The 12,980-nt window shown below is 37.0% G+C and overlaps 1 protein-coding gene across 1 annotated transcript in view; it reads left to right on the top strand.

Moving 5' to 3' along the window:
• Nucleotides 1-3,801: 3,801 nt before the first annotated feature.
• The window catches only part of ZFHX3 (zinc finger homeobox 3), a 285,532-nt gene continuing 276,353 nt past the window's right edge, over nucleotides 3,802-12,980 (top strand). Inside the window, exon 1 of the mRNA XM_053699463.1 lies at nucleotides 3,802-3,831. The gene's annotated coding sequence lies outside the window, so the exon portion shown is untranslated. The remainder of the gene's footprint in view (nucleotides 3,832-12,980) is intronic.

Genomic DNA, 12,980 nt, shown 5'->3' with positions numbered 1-12,980 from the left:
CCCAATGGTGGGTCTTGGGGGTCTGTAGGTGCTTAGATGCCTGAGATATAGGCATCTAAGCAGCATGCCCCCATCTCCCTATAATGGACAATTGTCAGTTTTAAATAAAGTTGTGCGATGACATCATCCCGTCATTGCGCATGACGTCACTGAATTTAATGTGAAGCCCTGGCGATGCCTGTCACTATACAGGCTAGAACGCCGGGGTGGGAGTAGATGGAGGTCCCCAGACCTCCATCAAGGTGGGTGAATGCTAGTGACGGCTCTGAGCCATGATTAGCACCTGAATGGGAAACTTTGCGACAGCTCAGAGCCGTTGTTAGCACTGAAGGGTTTAAATAACTTTTTACATGAGGAATAATGCATAACCTTAAAATTTGTATATAAAGGGCCAGATTACGAATGGAGCGCAATATTGTGGTTACGAAATTGTGATAATTGTGCTTCACTCAGTAATACCATGGCACGTAAATGTGTGCTGGTATTACAAGTACAACGTAATGTGAATGCCAACTCACGTGAGCGAGATTCCATAGGCTACAATAAGAGCCTCGTTTTCATGCCGGCAGCCATGGCAAACAACCTAGCGCATTGGTGTGTTGGGTTAATAAACTATGCGCTGTGGGGGTAAAAGCTAGGGAGTCTCGAAGAAGTAATCTCACAAACTTCAAAGTGGGGGTAAAATCTGGATTGGATGAGACTCTTAAGCGCTTGTGCTTAATTACCCAATAAGGAAAGATAGTCTTACTATGTAGTTGGATTCAATGAGATCTATTTATTTTTAGAATTATAAATACATACAATAAAATTTAAAACAATAGAAATTGATTACCATTAATAGGTCACATGCTAAGGAATGACCAATCAAAAGCACCGACACAACAACCAATAGGATCACCAGATTGTAAAGATACAACTACCTAGGGGATCCAATAGAATCAAATCACAGAATGCAAAAACCCACTGTTTACACCTGCAAGGATATGCTTGATAAAGGCTGTATTAATCAGCTGAAACGCGTTGCATACTCCTTGCTACACTGAACATTTTCATAGTCCACTTTCGAAGTGGACCGCCAAGACTACATCAAACCACGGACCAACAAATACGCTTGAAAGATATTCTGAAGCGTTCAAGAACAACCTTCAAAGCACCTAGTCCTCCTTTCAAAGGACCGCCAAGAACAACTGAAATACCTTACCTAAAATTGGGCCTAAAGAAACCTGTGGACACCTGTAGATCGGATACTCTGAAACAAATAGAGTACGGATCTAAACAGAACACATTCGCAACAATTCAAGAGGTTTTGAAAACCTGAACCGGGCAAAAAGCCCAGCCATCTGACAAAAGGATTAACGGTTAAAGCACACTACCACAATACCACAGCATCTACTTCTTCAAGTGTGTGTAATCGCAGAGACAAACCAACTCGACATACTGAAACCACTACAACACCGGCAGCGGCTATCCCGGCTTCCGATCCACATTCATCACAGTAAAGATTGAATTGGGTACAAAAAGAAACTAGACCAGAAACAAAGTATCCCAAAAGAAACAACGGGTAAGATTTATTATACCTACACCAACTAAGGAAGTTAATGTGAAGGACAGATAACCAAAACTACTTAACAGTGACTTATAATCGCAATATATATAGCAATTAGACAAAAACGTGTTGCAGCACGCCCGCACATACTATCCCCACGGAGGACTTAACAACAGCGCTTTTAACAAAAAGCAATTAACAATTACTCTAACGATCACGGCAGAAAGACTTTATCTTTCATAACTTATACAATTTTTACTGTATCACTTTATTTTTGTTTCACTTTTATTATTTGTTACTAATGTTTATACCATTGACTCTATTTTAATTATATTGTTGATACCATTGACGCTATTTTAATTATGTATGTTCAGCTTTAAACAAACGAATATGGTAAATATGGTAATTAAGAATTAATATTGCGAATATTCTTTGTGGATACCATACTTCTTCACAAGTCCACTATATCAAATCCATAAAAAATATCTGCAATTAAACCAAAATTTAAAAATTCAAATATACAGATATGTTTGTATAATACACTAAGTAACAGGGATTGGAAAACATATTATATCATTTTATTCACACTGTATGGTTGGCCAACCAGTTAGATTTGTTTTAAGAATCAATTTCTATTGTTTTAAATGTTATTGTATGTATTTTTAATTCTAAAAATAAATAGATCTCATTGAATCCAACTACATAGTAAGACTATCTTTCCTTATTGGGTAATTAAGCACAAGCGCTTAAGAGTCTCATCCAATCCAGAAACAACCTAGCGCAGCAAAGGAGCAAATCGTGCAGCGCTGGCCAGCAATAAATAAATATATATGTATATAACCATATATATTTATAGAGAAAACACAGCCCCCCATTGGCCTCCATGTAAAGGCACTATACAGGCTAGAACGCCGGGGTGGGAGGTGCTGTTATTTTTTTCTAACACCCCACATCCCTTCACTTTAACCCCTTATAACTACTTTGTGCTCATATTTATATTTTATGTTTACTTTATACTTTATTTTGGGGTCAATTGGGGCAACTTTTTATTTTTAACCAGAGGTTTGATGGCTTGTTTATATATACGATAGCGCTCCACTCGAAATCTGGCCCAAAATGTTTAATTATGTTCAGTAAAACAATTTTGCAATACAGTTTCATTATTTATTTTGCCCCTTTTCATGTATTTTAGCTCTGAAAATAGTTTTTTTTGTTGTTGTAGATCTCAGAACTTGTGATGCATTCTGCTGATTGCTAATCCTGCTACATATTTCCCTAATTGGCTATAACAACTGCAAAACAATACATTTTTTACTAACATCAAGACCATGGCCTCTATTTAACAAGGTCTGGCGGACCTGATCCGACAGTGCGGATCAGGTCCGCCAGACCTCGCTGAATACGGAAAGCAATACGCTCTCCGTATTCAGCATTGCACCAGCAGCTCACAAGAGCTGCTGGTGCAACGCCGCCTCCTGCAGATTTCCGGCGATGTCTGTCCGCCTGCTCAGAGCAGACAGACAGTGTTATGGAGCAGCAGTCTTTAGACCGCTGCTTCATAACTGCTGTTTCTAGCGAGTCTGAAGACTCGCCAGAAACACGGGCCCACAAGCTCCATACGGAGCTTGATAAATGGGCCCCCATGATTAGTCTTATTGTTTACAAAGTCAATCTTTTATTGACTCCTTCAAATAAGGCAAAGTAAAGTCTGGCTATTGAAAAACAACTGCAGCAAACAATGTTAATTTGTTTTAACCCCTTAACAACAAGCGATGTACCCTGGGACTTGTGTTTTTGTTAGCATGGCTCTCACTGCAAGTGGCAAGACCGTGCTATAACAGGAGGCCTGCCAGATGGAGGGAGGTTGTAATAGCGCAGTCTTGCTGCTGGTAATTGGCTATTACGGACCAAAGGAACCTTAAGGGCCAACAATGTACATGGTATGTTGTGGTTGCTAAGGGGTTAAAGATGCTTAGACTTTGCTGATACATTATTCTATAGTAATAGAAATGTAATAACAAGGTGTTTACTGTCCCTTTATTCTGTTTGATTTATCTGTATTATTTCTAAAACTAAAGTGAATACTCCCTTTGCAGGATGAGGTCAGATTTTGACAAATCAAAATGAAAATAAGTTTGAAGGCGATTTGAATATGAAGCCAGTAAGTCCTGTTCTACAATAATTCCTTTTCAGAAACATTTGTGTAAGTTGTTTTTGTTACAGTGACTTATTGCAGAAATCTGTCCCTTGCTCAGCGGAGTTTTACTGCTTGTCAGGGACTGAGGGTGAGTTTTTCTGTTTTCTGCAGTGAACACGACTTGAGAATTACACATATTAGCTCTTTTATTTCTTCTCTCAGAGGACATAGTTGTTATATATTTTTTTCAAATGTGGCATAATTAAGTTTGACATAAGCACATGGATTAAATATGTGGGCTGGTGACAGAGGGCGGCTCCTTTTCCCTTCTTTTTTTTTTTTCTTTTGAATCCATATGGAGAATATAACAAAATAATGTGCAAACGTTTTAAACAAAAGTCTGCTGAGCGTTAGCCTCATTAGTGACATAACTGCTTATTTTACTGTAGTGTCTTGTATTAATCACTCAACTGCTGTTGCACAAGGAATAGGCTGCTCTACATAATATGAAAAGTCACCAAGAAAAATGACTGCCATGTTGTCATATCACATTTCTAGAGCTATCAAGACATTACTGAGGATTTGCAAATATTACATCAAAATGAAGTTCATTTTACCACAGAATCATGGAGATTCTCTCAGTCTGACAGTCTCTCACAATCACTAAGAAGGTTCTCTAGGTTTGATAACCCTGGTTCAGAAAAAGCACTTGTAGTCTTAAAAACCCCACAAAAGCAGAGACAGCTGTCAGACTTAAAGGGACAGTAAAGTTAACAATTAAAATATCATTCAGTCATAGGGGTAGATTTATTAAATGTTGGGTGGACATGATCCGCTGTAGTGGATCATGTCCGCCCGATATCGCTCTCAGCATTTAACTGCCACCCCTTACATATTCGCGGCCAATCGGTCACTAGCAGGGGGTGTCAATCATCCCGATCGTATCTCAGGTGGCGGATGAGTTAAGGACCGCTGCTTCTTAAGGTTTAGGCAGACCTGAAACTTCGGGTGTAGATTGCAGCATCCGCTGCTTAATAAATATACCCCATAGTGTGCAATTTTGAACAACTTCTGCTATCAAATTTGCTTCATTCTCTTGATATCCTTTGCTAAAGAGTTAACCTAGGCAGATTCATTGGGAGCAACTACATTACTACAAACACTGATGCCATAGAGCACTAAAGACACATGCACACACTACGCTGAGCTCCCATGAAAATAACTAGGTATGCTCTTCAACAAAGGATAGCCAGAGAATAACGCCAATTTGATAACTGAAATCAATTGGAAAGTTAATTAAAATTGTATGGTCTTTCTAAACCATGAACGTTTACTGTACCTTTAATGCCTTTCTCAGTCTCTCACAACAAATGAGGGATTCTTCTGCATGTGTCAAACAGCTTATTTATGTAACCAAAAGTTAGTTAATTATCCTTTTAATACCTTTGTATACATAGTACCATCAGAATAATAGTACAGTACTTTAATCAGTAAGGTAATAGTTGATTTAAATAAATATAGACTAGCATTTGCATTTTAGAACTCAAAACAGAGACAACGGCAGAGAAGATTGTGACTTACAAGCGGGGAAAAATAGTAATTTTTATTAATTATATTTTTAAAAAACATTAATAAAAAAAGTCTGGATTATATATTATATATATATGCATTTTGCTATTTGTTTCTTAATATTGCCAAGCAACTGAAATATTTAAATTTGATTCTTGAAATAGTTGCTGTCTATAAACGAACCTATTTATATACTGCTAAGAGTAATTTTATGTGTTTAATAATCTATGACAGTTTATTTTTGGGAATGCTTGGACATATCAATCAGATACTTCTTGCAGGATTTTATCACTGCCTTTTACTAGCCTAGTAATAGATGTGGTGCATTTATACAAAACATTACATATCCTCCCATATGTCTTCAGCACAATACAGCATTCTGCACCTTCATGCTTTGTCCAACTATTTATTACAGAAAAAAAACTTTAATGACAAACAACAAATATCTTCAATTAAAGGGACAGTAAACCTTAAAAATAATGTTATATAATTCTGCACTATTGGGATGATTGCCGCCCCCTACACATTTGCGGCCAAACGGCCGCTAGCAGGGGGTGTCAATCATCCCAATCATATCCGTTTCCATCTGCCTCAGAAATGCTTGTGCAATAATAAATGCATTTAGCGATGTTGGGCGGACATGATACGCTACAGCCAATCATGTTCTTCTGACATTTAATAAATCGGCCCCATAGGGGCATATGTATCAAGCTCCATATGGAGCTTGATGCCCCGTGTTTCTGGCGAGCCTGCAGGCTCGCCAGAAACAGCAGTTATGAAGCAGCGTTCACAAAGACCGCTGCTCCATAAACTGTCCGTCTGCTCTGAGCAGGCGGACAGACATCGCCGCAAATAAACTTGATCGAGTACAATCGGGCTGATTGACACCCCCCTGCTGGCGGCCGATTGGCCGCAAGTCTGCAGGGGGCGGCGTTGCACCAGCAGCTCTTGTGAGCTGCTGGTGCAATGTTGAATACGGCGAGCGTATTGCTCGCCGTATTCAGCGAGGTCTGGCGGACCTGATCCGCAGTGTCGGATCAGGTTCGCCAGACCATGATAACTAGAGGCCATAGTCTCTAATCAGAAAGAATCATGTTTAGTTTTTCTGTTTTCTTCAACAATATGACAAAGCCTCTTACTTTATTCTGACTGAATTATTTCAATAAAGTGGCTATTTTAGTATATATTTTTGGTTCTACATTATTGTAATTCTTTTTGTACAAGTGTCCAAATGTATTCCTTTTCATACACACCAGCCACCGTTTGTGAGAGTAAAGGAACGCTCAGTTTGATTAGTTTCTCCCCCCCCCCCCTCACAACTAATCATTCTAAAAGCAACGCACAACTGAAAAAAAACAGACCTTTGTCAAAGGGATGGAAAATTAAACAATGAAATGTGCATGGGTGCATTTCAATTTGAAATAGAAGCATTTTTGCAATATACTTCCATTAGCAAAAATGCTTCTAAAAAAGTTATTAGTGTTTTTTAGCGGCATACGCACATATGCAGTGAGGGCTACTTCACCAGTATGCAAACACTATGCTTGCTTAAAGAGCTGTCTGCGGTATGTATTGCTTCTGAAGATGTAATTTGTATCATACAAGCCACTGCTGACTGACCTTTGTAAAAATTGTGTTGTCTGAATACTGGTGCACAGGCCCTCACAGCATATGTGCGTATGCCACAGAAAAACACTAATAACTTTTACTAGAAGCATTTTTGCTATTGGAGGTATATTGCAAAAATGCTTCTATTTCAAACTGAAATGCACCCATGCATGTTTCATTTTTTACCATTCTATCCCTTTAATTATTATAACATTTACAAGAGGGTATATTATTATTGGTTATTTATAAAGCATCAGAAAATGTATCGCTCAGACTGTTAGTATTGTACAAAAACAAATAAATATATATGTTTTCAGTGCCATATCAATAACAGGTCCTCGCTGTGCCCCTCTTTACTTCTCCAGTAACTGTTTCTTTCAGTTTGTCAATTTCAGACCAACGAGAGTAGGAACGTATTATCACACCAAAATGAAGGGAATGCTCCGGCGTGTCATTGTCAGGCCAGTAAGGGTGTGGTTCATTCAGTCTATCTTTGTCACTTAACAAAGGAGTGGCTCTTTTAGTATATCAGTATCACACAAACAAGAAAGAAGTTTAGTCTTTCGGTGTCACGCTAACAAGAGTATGGCCTCTTAAGTGTTTCAGTGTTGCACACGTGAGTTTGCTCACTTTAGTCGTTGAGTTTTATCTGTCACACTTACAGGGAGAAGATTCTATAGTCTCGGTATATAGGATTGCATGGGTCTTGCCGGGAGCGACAAGCCCACACTATAAGACACTCCATCAATAAAGGCTTGCTAAAATAGCGCGGTATATTGCTGATCATTAAGGGGTTAATATAACAGTGTTGGCTGTGTAAAACTGGGCAACTGGTAATAAAGGGATTATCTATCTTTTTAAACAATATACATTTTCAAGTAGACTGTCCCTTTAAGTTATCATTCCACTCTAACCAACCTCTAGTATCCCTATATTAATCTTTGCAGCTAGTTTTCTGCAATATTTGGAAACTAGTGACATTTAGTGGATCAACTGCAGAGAATAGCATAAGAAATAGTGAGACTGGAGAGAAATCCATGTGACTTTTGCCCAGAGTCTTAGCTAAAGAGAGAGTGTATATCTCTATCACTGGTGCCTCAAGTCTTATCTGAGGTGATGCAGAATTTTCTCTTCAAGTGCTGAACACATTACAACATCTCCTTGACTGTTTTGTTACATTTTTATTTCTTTTCTTCTTCTTTTTTTTTTTGCTTCTTTTTTTTTACATTTGCACAATTTTTACTTTCTTTAATGAAGCTCTTTCTGACTGGGGGCGGGATTAACACATTTTGATACCCAGCAATGATAGCGTTAAGCAGCAAATTTCTTTATCCTGTTCATTTTCCTAAACCCCAAGATGCAGTTCACGCTAATCCTGATTTATTTTGGATTTATCTATGTTATTAATTCCAATGATGGATGTTGCATGGCACAGGGGAGGGTGATGGTGTTAAAGTTTGCACTATGTTCTGCCGTTCCCTTCCTTAACCCCTCTGAACACCCTGCTGCCTGATATACAAAGGATTTCTCAGGATGAGCCGACTGCTGTAATATGATGTTTTTGTTTCACATAAATATCTTGTCATATCTCTCCTGCACTAATCTGGATTTAATATGGATTTAAATATTAACAATGCAAAATAATTTGGGTTAAAAAAAATAATCTGTCTGGATAATGTAAGGAATAAAATACCAAATATTATCAGCTCTTTTGGAGCCCTAGCTCATATTTACATAGCAAAATAAAAGACAAAGTAGCATTTGATACCTTTCTTGTGTTTGAGAATATTTTTTTTAGAACCGTGAACAACCTATTAAAGTTACATGATTTCAACTACACAAAGGCAAATGTAGTGATCTGATGCTTGGTAAACTATCATTTATATTGTAAAATAATCAGTTAAAGGGACACTGAACCCAATTTTTTTTCTTTCGTGATTCAGATAGAGCATGCAATTTTAAGCAACTTTCTAATTTACTCCTATTATACTTTTTTCTTCGTTTTCTTGCTATCTTTATTTGAAAAAGAAGGCATCTAAGCTATTTGTTTGGTCCAGAACCCTGGAAAGCACATGTTCATTGGTGGATGAATTTATCCACCAATCAGCAAGAACAACCCAGGATATTCACCAAAAATGGGCCGGCAACTAAACTTACATTCTTGCATTTCAAATAAAGATACGAAGAGAATGAAGAAAATGTGATAATAGGAGTAAATTAGAAAGTTGCTTAAAATTGCATGCTCTATCTGAATCACAAAAGACAAAATTTGGGTTCAGTGTCCTTTAATTATTCCATACTCCCTCATCCTGACAAGTCATTTACGGTTATATGAACCAATCAGACAATGGAATCTGCTAGATTGTGAACAAAAGCAAACTCTGTTCAAATGCTGCAAAAAATACTATGCAGCAGTTAGGGGTGTAATTAGGTTTAAAGTGACAGTATACTTAAAAATGATTATTGTTTAAAAAGAAAGATAATCCCTTTATTACCCATTCCCCAGTTTTGCATAACCAACACAGTTATATTAATACACGTTTTACCTCTGTGATTACCTTGTATCTAAGCCTCTGCAAACTGCCCCCTAATTTTGAGTTCTTTTGACAGATTTACATTTTAGCCAATCAGTGCTGACTCATAAATAACTCCACAGGAGTGAGCACAATGTTATCTATGGGGCACACATAAACTAGCACTGTCTAAATATCAAAAACTGTCAAAATTCACTGAGATAAGATAAGATGTAACCTTCAAGATAAGATGTAACCTTCAAGTGCTTAGAAATTAGCATATGAGCTCTCAAAAAAGAATACCAAGAGAACAATGCAAATTTAATAATAAAAAGTTGTTTAAAATTGCATGCCCTATCTGAATTATGAAAGTTTAATTTTGACTTGACTGTCCCTTTAATGCTGCCCTAGGCATTGAAAAATCTGCTGGATCTTCACAAACCCCCCTGCCTCACATCCACCCATTTTAGCTTATATTTGCCACATATATATTTCTGACAAACATACTGAGCACTCATTCTTGCCAGACACACAGGAAAGCAAACATGATTATCCCCTTATCTCTTTATTAGATATGTTATAAAACATTTCATTCTCACTGGAGAGCGTGAAAGCTGCAAGGCATCATGAAACCAACCTGTTCTTCAAAATGTGCTGTCCCCCTAAAAACCTAGTTGGCCTAACCCAAGATATACCCCTGTCTGTAGTAAAAAATGTACATTTACTGTACCACAGCATTAAGTTTATATACATAAATAAATTCCTCGCCTGCTTTATAGAAAATGCAGAATGTACGTGTAATAATACACTAATTAGTGCTCCCGCTCAAGTGATAAATTCAGTAGAAGCAAGCTTTTAGCGTGTGTTGGGTAGCTGTATTACAAGTTGAAAGTAAAACGTTTTCGCACAAGCGCTTATCCGTGCACTAAAAGCTGAACTTCAGATATCGCAGCCGCATTAACATATTCCCCCAAAGTGCGCTAAACCCGACATGAACAATGAATATGTATTTATGTTTTTAAATGTGCATTTATGTCTGTAAATACATATATACACATATAAGTATATAACTAAATCTGTACACACATTAAATTAAATTGCGTTCAAGCGAACGTGTTTACTTTTAACTTGTGATACACAAACTACTTCAAACACGCACAAAGAGACGCGATAAACCCCTTATCACTCACGCACAACAGTTAATGCTCCACTTATAATCTAGCCCTTAAAGGGACACTGAACCCAATTTTTTTTCTATCGTGATTTAGATAAAGCATGCAATTTTAAGCAACTTTCTAATATACCCCTATTATCAATTTTCTTCGTTCTCTTGCTATCTTTATTTGAAAAAGAAGGCATCTAAGCTTTTTTGGTTCAGTACTCTGGACAGCACTTTTTATTGGTGGGTGGATTTTTTTTTCACCAAAAATGGGCCGGCATCTAAACTTACATTCTTGCATTTCAAATAAAGATACCAAGAGAATGAAGAAAATGTTATAATAGGAGTAAATTAGAAAGTTGCTTAAAATGTCATGCTCTGGCCTCTATTTAACAAGGTCTGGCAGACCTGATCTGACAGTGCGGATCAGGTCCGCCAGACCTCGCTGAATACGGAGAGCAATACGCTCTCCATATTCAGCATTGCACCAGCAGCTCACAAGAGCTGCTGGTGCAACGCCGCCCCCTGCAGACTCGCGGCCAATGGGCCGCCAGCAGGAGGGTGTCAATCAACCCGATCGTACTCGATCGGGTTGATTTCCGGCGATGTCTGTCCACCTGCCAGAATCATATTATAGCAGGGCATATTCATCAACAGCCCTCTCTGGGCTCTCCAATCTCAGAGAGTACAAGGACCATTGTACTCAAACACATTCTGACATATGAAAGAACAGCATTTCATTAAAGCATTTAAAAATATGTTTTGCTTGAAAAAAGCTGTATGCATTTAAATTGAATCTAACAATTTGCAGGGTTGTTGGGAAAATAATAATTCAGGAGTGATTGGGATATATATAGTTAGATATACTAAATTACAAGAAAATAACTTATATAAGGAAGCCCCTTACATAAGCAGCAATTTTTTTACATTAATTACAAAAACAATAATTTATTAAAATAAAATGTAACTTATTCTGTATAAGTTAAAGTGATGGTAAATCCAAGCGTTTAACAAACGCTAGGATTTACCATCACTAAAAATCAAGGGGAGTTTTATTGATCAAATGTGTACAAAAGGGTGCTAAACTCACCCTTCCTGTGCCATTGCACAGCTCTATATCAGCTGTTAGCTACCAAGCCATGCGCTTTAAAATCAGCTGTTAGCTACCAAGCCATGCGCTTACACAACAAATAAAAATACATTGCCAGAAATTAAATTGTCATATGATAAGGGAACTACTTATAGTGGATCACTAGGGAGTATTTAATCAAAATCAATATTAAGAATATTTGATATAATATATATATATATATATATATATATATATATATATATATATATATATATATATAATTTGCATACTTGTAGACAATCAATTGTTTCCTCAACACTGTCACTGGTAAAGGATTACATACCATCTTAAATGTATTATTCTAGTTACTGAAACAATAGGTATTATTATATTATTGATTGTGTATATATATATATATATTATATATATATATATATATATATATATATATATATATATATATATATATATATATATATATACATACAGTATATATATACGGTATGTATATATATAATTTATTTTTATGTGTTTGTGCAACTTTTTAGTTTCTCGAAACAGTTAACCAGAGCTCTGAGGACGCGGTAATCATTCTAGCGTAAATCTTTACTTTCAACTCGTAATACCAGCTGTAAACCTGACAAGCGCAAACACCCGCTATAAACCCCTTAACATTTGCGCTCCACTAGTCATGTGAATTCTAAAGTCCTGTGCAGCTTGAGACTTATGTATGATACAGAAAATATTTACCAATTATTCTGTGACAAGATATAGTTAAAAAATGCGGTTTCAAATGTACTCTACAAGGACTGCAAACAGGTAAAGCATCCTTTAAATATTATGTTAATATGGATTCACCACACACAATACACAAAATGCATCAAATAACAAACTATCAGTTATAGCACAACATGCAATGTAGACCATGCCAATGAGTCATACAATAAAACTGCACTCCATTTAAATCACTTAATACAAAGCACATTGTGCCAATCAAACTAAACCACATGAAGTAAACTATGTCAGTCAGAAAAACCCACACAGAGAAGACTGCATCAGTTAAACACCTCGCTCACAATACCAATCAATATACATTATAGATAGCACAGAGCCAATCAAAGCATCCAGCACAGAGCACACTGCAGCAATTAAACAATCAGTGTTGCTGCTATTCAGCAACAGTCCTCAGGACAACCTCAGCAAGCAGAATCCATTTTGTTCTCAGTAGGAATTCTAGCCCCCTATCTCATTGGTTGGTGATCTGACTTTACAATCCACCCAGTTCATGATATCTCATCCTGTATTCTGTACACTTTGCTACTATTTTTAAATTCTCCTTATAAATCTTTCAGAAGATAAATGATTGTGGGCTGGCA

This window comes from Bombina bombina, chromosome 1, assembly GCF_027579735.1.
Source record: "Bombina bombina isolate aBomBom1 chromosome 1, aBomBom1.pri, whole genome shotgun sequence".
NCBI classification, from domain to species: Eukaryota; Metazoa; Chordata; class Amphibia; order Anura; family Bombinatoridae; genus Bombina; species Bombina bombina.
The sequence above is the reverse complement of the archived record's forward strand: the minus strand, read 5'-3'. Positions and strand labels throughout refer to the sequence as shown.